Here is a 10,127-nt window from a genome sequence, read left to right as displayed (position 1 = left end):
CTTGCGTCAATATTAGTACTACCTCCAAACAGATTGAAACAAGCTTCCAGTTGAGCCTCGTCACCTAGGTGTACCATCTGGTGCGTCCAAAACGATTTCTGACCCAATGGTACGTTTGGAGCAACCCGTGCACCTATCTTGCACCGACACAAACACCATCTCCAAAAGGACCGAAACACGATTCGACATGACCCACGTCACCTAGGAGTTCCATCGAGTGTGTCCAAAATGATTTCTGAGCCTATCGTACGTTCAGCGCAAACCGTGCACCTATGTTGCGTCAAGACTAGCACTATCTCCAAACGGACAGAAACGAGCTTCCACTTGAGCCTTGTCACCTAGGAGTACCATCGGAGCATCCAAAACGATTTCTGACCCTATGGTATGTTTGGCACAAACCGTGCACCTACCTTGCACCGACGCTAACAGCATCTCCAAACGGACCCAAACAAGATTCTAGAAGACCCATGTCACATAGATGTTCCATCGGGTTCGTCCAAAACGATTTCTGAGCCTGTGGTACGTTCGGCGCAAACCGTGCACCTATATTGCGTCAAGATTAGCACTATCTCCAAATGGACCGAAACAAGCTTTGACTAGAGCCTCATCACCTAGGAGTACCATCGGGGGCGTCCAAAAAGATTTCTAAGCCAATTGTACATTTGGCGCAAACCGTACACCTATCTTGCACCGACCCTAGCACCATTTCCAAATGGACTGAAACGAGTTTGACATTACCCACGTCACCTCGGAGTTCCATCAGGTGCGTCCAAATCGATTTTTGAGCCTATGGTACGTTCCGCGCAAACCGTGCACCTATCTTGCTTCGAGATTAGCACTATCTCCAAACGGACCAAAACGAGCTTCCACTTGAGCCTCGTCACCTAGGAGTTCCATTCGTTTCGTCCAAAATGATTGCTGAGCCTATGGTACGTTTGGCGCAAACCGTGCACCTATCTTGCACTGACACTAACACCATCTACAAATGGACCGAAACAAGATTTGACATGCCCCACGTCACCTAGGAGTTCCATCAGGTGCATCCAAAACGGTTTCCGAGCCTATGGTACATTCGGCACAAACCGTGCACCTATCTTGCGTCAAGATTAGCACTATCTCCCAACAAACCGTAACGAGCTTTCATTCGAGCCTCGTCACTTAGGAGTACCATCGGGTCATCCAAAATGATTTCTGAGCCTTTGGTACGTTTCGCGCCAAGCACCTATCCTACACCGACACTAACACCATCTCCAAACGGACCAAAACGAGATTTGAAATGACCCACGTCACCTAGGAGTTCCATCAGGTGCGTCCAAAACAATTTTCGAGCCTATGGTACGTTCGGCTCAAACAGTATACCCATCTTGCGTCAAGATGAGCACTATCTCCAATCGGACAGAAACGAGCTTCCACTTGAGCCTCGTCACCTAGGAGTACCATCGGGTGCGTCCAAAATGACTACTAAGCTTGTGGTACGTTTGGCGCAAACCGTGCACCCATCTTGCCTCAAGATTATCACTATCTCCAACGGACCAAAACGAGCTTCTAGTTGAGCCTCGTCACCTAGGAGTATCATCGGGTGCGTCCAAAATGATTCCTAAGCCTATGGTATGATTCGCGCTAGCCGTGCACCAAATCTTGCACCAACACTAACACCGTCTCCAAACAGACTGAAACGAGATTTGACATGACCCACGTCACCTATGAGTTCTATTAGGTGCGGCCAAATCGATTTCTAAGCCTATGGTACGTTCAGCGCAAACCTTGCACCTATCTTGCGTCAAGATTAGCACTAACTCCAAATGGACCGAAAGGAGCTTCCTCTTGAGCCTCGTCACCTAGGAGTACCATCGGGTGCGACCAAAAAGATTACTGAGCTTATGGTACGTTTGGCTCAAATCGTTAACCTATCTTGCACTGACACTAACACCATCTCCAAACAGACCGAAACAAGATTTGACATGACACACGTCACCTAGGAGTTCCATCGGGTGCGTTCAAAACGATTTCCGAGCCTATCGTATGTTCAGCGCAAACTATGCACCTATCTTGCGTCAAGAACAGCACGACCTCCAAACGGACCGAAACGAGCTACCACTTGAGCCTTATCACCTAGGAGTACTATCGGAAGTGTCCAAATCAATTTCTGACCCTATGGTATGTTTGGCACAAACTGTGCACCTACCTTGCACCGACGCTAACACCATCTCCAACCGGACCGAAACAAGATTCTAGAAGACCCATGTCACATAGGAGTTCCATCGAGTGCGTCCAAATCGATTTTTGAGCCTATGGTATGTTCCGCGCAAACCGTGCACCTATCTTGTGTCAAGATTAGCACTATCTCCAAACGGACCGAAATGAGCTTCCACTTGGGCCTCGTCACCTAGGAGTTCCATTTGTTTCGTCCAAAATGATTCCTGAGCCTATGGTACGTTTGGCGCAAACCGTGCACCTATCTTGCACCGACACTAACACCATCTACAAATGGACCGAAACAAGATTTGACATGACCCACGTCACCTAGGAGTTCCATCAGGTGCATCCAAAACTGTTTCCGAGCCTATGGTACATTCGGCGCAAACCGTGCACCTATCTTGCGTGAAGATTAGCACTATCTCCCAACGAACCGTAACGAGCTTCCATTCGAGCCTCATCACTTAGGAGTACCATCGGGTCATCCAAAATGATTTCTGAGCCTTTGGTACGTTTCACGCAAAGCACCTATCCTACACCGACACTAACACCGTCTCCAAACGGACCAAAACGAGATTTGAAATGACCCACGTCACCTAGGAGTTCCATCAGGTGCGTCCAAAACAATTTCCGAGCCTATGGTACGTTCAGCTCAAACAGTACACCCATCTTGCGTCAAGATGAGCACTATCTCCAATCGGACAGAAACGAGCTTCCACTTGAGCCTCGTCACCTAGGAGTACCGTCGGGTGCGTCCAAAATGACTACTAAGCTTGTGGTACGTTTGGCGCAAACCGTGCACCCATCTTGCCTCAAGATTATCACTATCTCCAACGGACCAAAACGAGCTTCTAGTTGAGCCTCGTCACCTAGGAGTACCATCGGGTGCGTCCAAAATGATTCCTAAGCCTATGGTATGATTGGCGCTAGCTGTGCACCAAATCTTGCACCAACACTAACACCGTCTTCAAACAGACTGAAACGAGATTTGACATGACCCACGTCACCTATGAGTTCTATTAGGTGCGGCCAAATCGATTTCTAAGCCTATGGTACGTTCAGCGCAAACCTTGCACCTATCATGCGTCAAGATTAGCACTAACTCCAAATGGACCGAAAGGAGCTTCCTCTTGAGCCTCGTCACCTAGGAGTACCATCGGGTGCGACCAAAAAGATTACTGAGCTTATGGTACGTTTGGCTCAAATCGTTAACCTATCTTGCACTGACACTAACACCATCTCCAAACAGACCGAAACAAGATTTGACATGACACACGTCACCTAGGAGTTCCATCGGGTGCGTTCAAAACGATTTCCGAGCCTATCGTATGTTCGGCGCAAACTATGCACCTATCTTGCGTCAAGAACAGCACGACCTCCAAACAGACCGAAACGAGCTACCACTTGAGCCTTATCAACTAGGAGTACTATCGGAAGTGTCCAAATCAATTTCTGACCCTATGGTATGTTTGGCACAAACTGTGCACCTACCTTGCACCGACGCTAACACCATCTCCAACCGGACCGAAACAAGATTCTAGAAGACCCATGTCACATAGGAGTTCCATCGAGTGCGTCCAAATCGATTTTTGAGCCTATGGTACGTTCCGCGCAAACCGTGCACCTATCTTGCTTCAAGATTAGCACTATCTCCAAACGGACCAAAATGAGCTTCCACTTGAGCCTCGTCACCTAGGAGTTCCATTCGTTTCGTCCAAAATGATTGCTGAGCCTATGGTACGTTTGGCGCAAACCGTACACCTATCTTGCACTGACACTAACACCATCTACAAATGGACCGAAACAAGATTTGACATGCCCCACGTCACCTAGGAGTTCCATCAGGTGCATCCAAAACGGTTTCCGAGCCTATGGTACATTCGGCACAAACCGTGCACCTATCTTGCGTCAAGATTAGCACTATCTCCCAACAAACCGTAACGAGCTTCCATTCGAGCCTCGTCACTTAGGAGTACCATCGGGTCATCCAAAATGATTTCTGAGCCTTTGGTACGTTTCGCGCAAAGCACCTATCCTACACTGACACTAACACCGTCTCCAAACGGACCAAAACGAGATTTGAAATTACCCACGTCACCTAGGAGTTCCATCAGGTGCGTCCAAAACAATTTCCGAGCCTATGGTACGTTCGGCTCAAACAGTATACCCATCTTGCGTCAAGATGAGCACTATCTCCAATCGGATAGAAACGAGCTTCCACTTGAGCCTCGTCACCTAGGAGTACCATCGGGTGCGTCCAAAATGACTACTAAGCTTGTGGTACGTTTGGCGCAAACCGTGCACCCATCTTGCCTCAAGATTATCACTATCTCCAACGGACCAAAACGAGCTTCTAGTTGAGCCTCGTCACCTAGGAGTACCATCGGGTGCGTCCAAAATGATTCCTAAGCCTATGGTATGATTGGCGCTAGCCGTGCACCAAATCTTGCACCAACACTAACACCGTCTCCAAACAGACTGAAACGAGATTTGACATGACCCACGTCACCTATGAGTTCTATTAGGTGTGGCCAAATCGATTTCTAAGCCTATGGTACGTTCAGCGCAAACCTTGCACCTATCTTGCGTCAAGATTAGCACTAACTCCAAATGGACCGAAAGGAGCTTCCTCTTGAGCCTCGTCACCTAGGAGTACCATCGGGTGCGACCAAAAAGATTACTGAGCTTATGGTACGTTTGGCTCAAATCGTTAACCTATCTTGCACTGACACTAACACCATCCCAAACAGACCGAAACAAGATTTGACATGACACACGTCACCTAGGAGTTCCATCGGGTGCGTTCAAAACGATTTTCGAGCCTATCGTATGTTCGGCGCAAACTATGCACCTATCTTGCGTCAAGAACAGCACGACCTCCAAACGGACCGAAACGAGCTACCACTTGAGCCTTATCACCTAGGAGTACTATCGGAAGTGTCCAAATCAATTTCTGACCCTATGGTATGTTTGGCACAAACTGTGCACCTACCTTGCACCGACGCTAACACCATCTCCAACCGGACCGAAACAAGATTCTAGAAGACCCATGTCACATAGGAGTTCCATCGAGTGCGTCCAAATCGATTTTTGAGCCTATGGTACGTTCCGCGCAAACCGTGCACCTATCTTGTGTCAAGATTAGCACTATCTCCAAACGGACCGAAATGAGCTTCCACTTGGGCCTCGTCACCTAGGAGTTCCATTTGTTTCGTCCAAAATGATTCCTGAGCCTATGGTACGTTTGGCGCAAACCGTGCACCTATCTTGCACCGACACTAACACCATCTACAACTGGACCGAAACAAGATTTGACATGACCCACGTCACCTAGGAGTTCCATCAGGTGCATCCAAAACGGTTTCCGAGCCTATGGTACATTCGGCACAAACCGTGCACCTATCTTGCGTCAAGATTAGCACTATCTCCCAACGAACCGTAACGAGCTTCCATTCGAGCCTCATCACTTAGGAGTACCATCGGGTCATCCAAAATGATTTCTGAGCCTTTGGTACGTTTCGCGCAAAGCACCTATCCTACACCGACACTAACACCGTCTCCAAACGGACCAAAACGAGATTTGAAATGACCCACGTCACCTAGGAGTTCCATCAGGTGCGTCCAAAACAATTTCCGAGCCTATGGTACGTTCAGCTCAAACAGTACACCCATCTTGCGTCAAGATGAGCACTATCTCCAATCGGACAGAAACGAGCTTCCACTTGAGCCTCGTCACCTAGGAGTACCATCGGGTGCGTCCAAAATGACTACTAAGCTTGTGGTACGTTTGGCGCAAACCGTGCACCCATCTTGCCTCAAGATTATCACTATCTCCAACGGACCAAAACGAGCTTCTAGTTGAGCCTCGTCACCTAGGAGTACCATCGGGTGCGTCCAAAATGATTCCTAAGCCTATGGTATGATTGGCGCTAGCCGTGCACCAAATCTTGCACCAACACTAACACCGTCTCCAAACAGACTGAAATGAGATTTGACATGACCCACGTCACCTATGAGTTCTATTAGGTGCGGCCAAATCGATTTCTAAGCCTATGGTACGTTCAGCGCAAACCTTGCACCTATCTTGCGTCAAGATTAGCACTAACTCCAAATGGACCGAAAGAAGCTTCCTCTTGAGCCTCGTCACCTAGGAGTACCATCGGGTGCGACCAAAAAGATTACTGAGCTTATGGTACGTTTGGCTCAAATCGTTAACCTATCTTGCACTGACACTAACACCATCTCCAAACAGACCGAAACAAGATTTGACATGACACACGTCACCTAGGAGTTCCATCGGGTGCGTTCAAAATGATTTCCGAGCCTATCATATGTTCGGCGCAAACTATGCACCTATCTTGCGTCAAGAACAGCACAACCTCCAAATGGACCAAAACGAGCTACCACTTGAGCCTTATCACCTAGGAGTACTATCGGAAGTGTCCAAATCGATTTCTGAACCTATGGTATGTTTGGCACAAACTATGCACCTACCTTCCACCGACGCTAACACCATCTCCAACCGGACCAAAACAAGATTCTAGAAGACCCATGTCACATAGGAGTTCCATCGAGTGCGTCCAAATCGATTTTTGAGCCTATGGTACATTCCGCACAAACCGTGCACCTATCTTGTGTCAAGATTAGCACTATCTCCAAACGGACTGAAACGAGCTTCCACTTGGGCATCGTCACCTAGGAGTTCCATTTGTTTCGTCCAAAATGATTCCTAGGCCTATGGTACGTTTGGCGCAAACCGTGCACCTATCTTGCACCGACACTAACACCATCTACAAATGGACCGAAACAAGATTTGACATGACCGATGTCACCTAGGAGTTCCATCAGGTGCATCCAAAACGGTTTTTGAGCCTATGGTACATTCGGCGCAAACCGTGCTCCTATCTTGCGTCAACATTAGCACTATCTCCAAACAAACCGTAACGAGCTTCCATTTGAGCCTCGTCACCTAGGAGTACCATCCGGTCATCCAAAACGATTTCTGAGCCTTTGGTACGTTTCGCGCAAAGCACCTATCCAGCACCAACACTAACACCGTCTCCAAACGGACCAAAACGAGATTTGAAATGACCCACGTCACCTAGGAGTTCCATCAGGTGCGTCCAAAACAATTTCCGAGCCTATGGTATGTTCGGCTCAAACAGTGCACCCATCTTGCGTCAAGATTAGCACTATCTCCAATCGGACAGAAACGAGCTTCCACTTGAGCATCGTCACCTAGGAGTACCATCGGGTGCGCCCAAAATGACTACTTAGCTGATATGAACCCGCTAGGGTTTATGGATGATCTTTCGATGAGAGGCGTGAGACAACTCGATTTGGTGGATGGAGAAGACGTTCACGGCCCGACTACAGCCTTCCAAGACTGCGCCTTAGCAACCGATACACCACCTCCAAAGGCCGTCATGATCTTATGGAGCGCAACAACCAGCCACTAGGGCTCCCGTCCTGCAAGCAATCGAAGAACTAGCAAGAACAACGAAACAAGCACTGAATTTGCAAGATGAAATTGAAAGCCTCAAACTGAATCTTATTATGAGTGGGGTTCCGAAGACAAGGAGACGGGCGGCTGGATCAGCACGCGCGCCTACAAGCAAGTAGCAAAGGCAAAACTTGATCTAAACAAAACCCAAGTGTTCCTGGTGGCGGCTAAGGGGTATATGACGTGTGGAGGACGACCACAAGAGAGTTTGGGTCGTGCTCCAACCCTAGGATGCGTCCCTACTGGACTCTAAACGATACAAGCCCATTGGGCTAACTTAAGGTGGCGCAGCACCCTGGACAGAATAGACCTCTCGGTGATTTTTGGACTGTTGACGCCGCTTCTGAGCAGGTATGAGTACGAGGTCAGATCCGTATGAAAGTATACTTTATTAGCTTTCCAACAAGTCCAGAATCGCCCCAATCCGACTTCGTATGTAACCGTGGCGACCGTCGCAAGTTGGAGGTGTGCTGCAGTCCGAATCCAGCCTACGCGAGTCCTTTTCCCTTTCGGTCTTCTCCTTGATTCCTAATCAAAACAAGAGTGCACATGTCTCCAAGATCTAAACAGGATGGACAAGAGCTCAAGAAGGAACTCACTTGATGATTAACTTTTCGAGCACGAGCACGAGTAATAGGACCAGCAGGTGTCGGCGTGGACGGCGTGGATGTATGATCGGTGTTGATGTCCTCATCATCCTCCCTTTCTTGAATTTGAGTCGTCCTCGACTCAAGCTCATCTTCCTCACCCAAATAAGGCTTCAAATCTGCAATGTTAAATGTGGGACTAACCCCAAAATCTGCAGGAAGATCAAGCTTATATGCATTCTCATTTATTCGTTGCATCACTTTAAAAGGACCATCCGCTCTAGGCATCAATTTAGATTTTCTTAATTCAGGAAACCTATCCTTTCGCAAATGCAACCAAACCAAATCTCCAGGTTCAAGAATCAATTCCCTTCTACCTTTATCTCCAGCAAATTTGTACTTAGCATTCATGCGCTCTATGTTTTCTTTAGTGGTTTCATGTAGTTTTAGCATCAATTCAGCACGTTGCTTAGCATCAAAATTCAACTTTTCAGAACTTGGCAATGGCATTAAATCAATAGGAGCACGTGGTAACAAGCCATAAACAATCTCAAAGGGACACATCTTCATAGTAGAATGCAGCGAACGATTATAAGAAAACTCAATATGAGGCAAACAATCTTCCCACATCTTAATATTCTTCTTTAAAATAGTCCTTAACATAGTAGACAAAGTTCTATTCACAACTTTAGTTTGACCATCAGTTTGGGGGTGACAAGTGGTGGAAAATAAAAGCTTAGTCCCCAATTTGGCCCATAAAGTTCTCCAAAAATGGCTAAGAAATTTAGCATCACGATCAGAAACAATTGTATTTGGCACACCATGCAAGCGAACAACTTCTCGAAAGAACAAATCAGCAATATTTGTAGCATCATCAGTTTTATGACATGGTATGAAATGTGCCATTTTAGAGAATCGATCCACAACCACAAAAACACTATCTCGCCCTTTCCTAGTCCGTGGCAATCCCAACACAAAATCCATAGAAATATCCTCCCAAGGAGCACTAGGAACAGGAAGAGGCATATACAAACCGTGTGGATTCAACCGGGACTTAGCCTTTTGACATGTTGTGCAGCGAGCAACAAATCTCTCCACATCTCGTCGCATCTTTGGCCAAAAGAAATGACCAGCAAGAATGTCCTCCGTCTTCTTCGCTCCAAAATGCCCCATCAAGCCACCTCCATGCGCTTCCTGCAGCAACAACAAGCGAACGGAGCTAGCTGGAATGCATAGCTTGTTAGCTCTAAACACAAACCCATCATTGACGATGAATTTGTTCCACGTTTTTCCATCTTTACAATGCAGCATCACTTCTTTAAAATCAGCATCATGAGCATATCGGTCTTTAATTGTTTCTAACCCAAAGATCTTGTAATCAAGTTGATTCAGCAAAGTATATCTCCTAGACAATGCATCTGCAATGATATTATCCTTCCCTTTCTTGTGTTTGATAACATAAGGAAAAGATTCAATAAATTCAACCCATTTTGCATGTCTACGATTCAGTTTTCCTTGACTACGAATATGCTTCAAAGATTCATGATCAGAATGTATAACAAATTCTTTGGGCCACAAATAATGCTGCCATGTTTCTAATGTCCGCACTAGAGCATATAATTCCTTATCATATGTAGAATAATTAAGAATAGGCCCGCTCAATTTCTCACTAAAGTATGCAACAGGTTTGCCTTCTTGTAACAAAACACCACCCAATCCAATTCCACTCGCATCACATTCAAGCTCGAAAGTCTTATTAAAATCAGGGAGTTGGAGTAGAGGTGCATGTGTTAACTTATCTTTCAGCACATGGAAGGCGTGCTCTTGTGCTTTGCCCCAAG

Source organism: Miscanthus floridulus, chromosome 17 (assembly GCF_019320115.1).
Source record: "Miscanthus floridulus cultivar M001 chromosome 17, ASM1932011v1, whole genome shotgun sequence".
Lineage (NCBI taxonomy): Eukaryota > Viridiplantae > Streptophyta > Magnoliopsida > Poales > Poaceae > Miscanthus > Miscanthus floridulus.
This window is presented reverse-complemented; position numbering follows the sequence as displayed.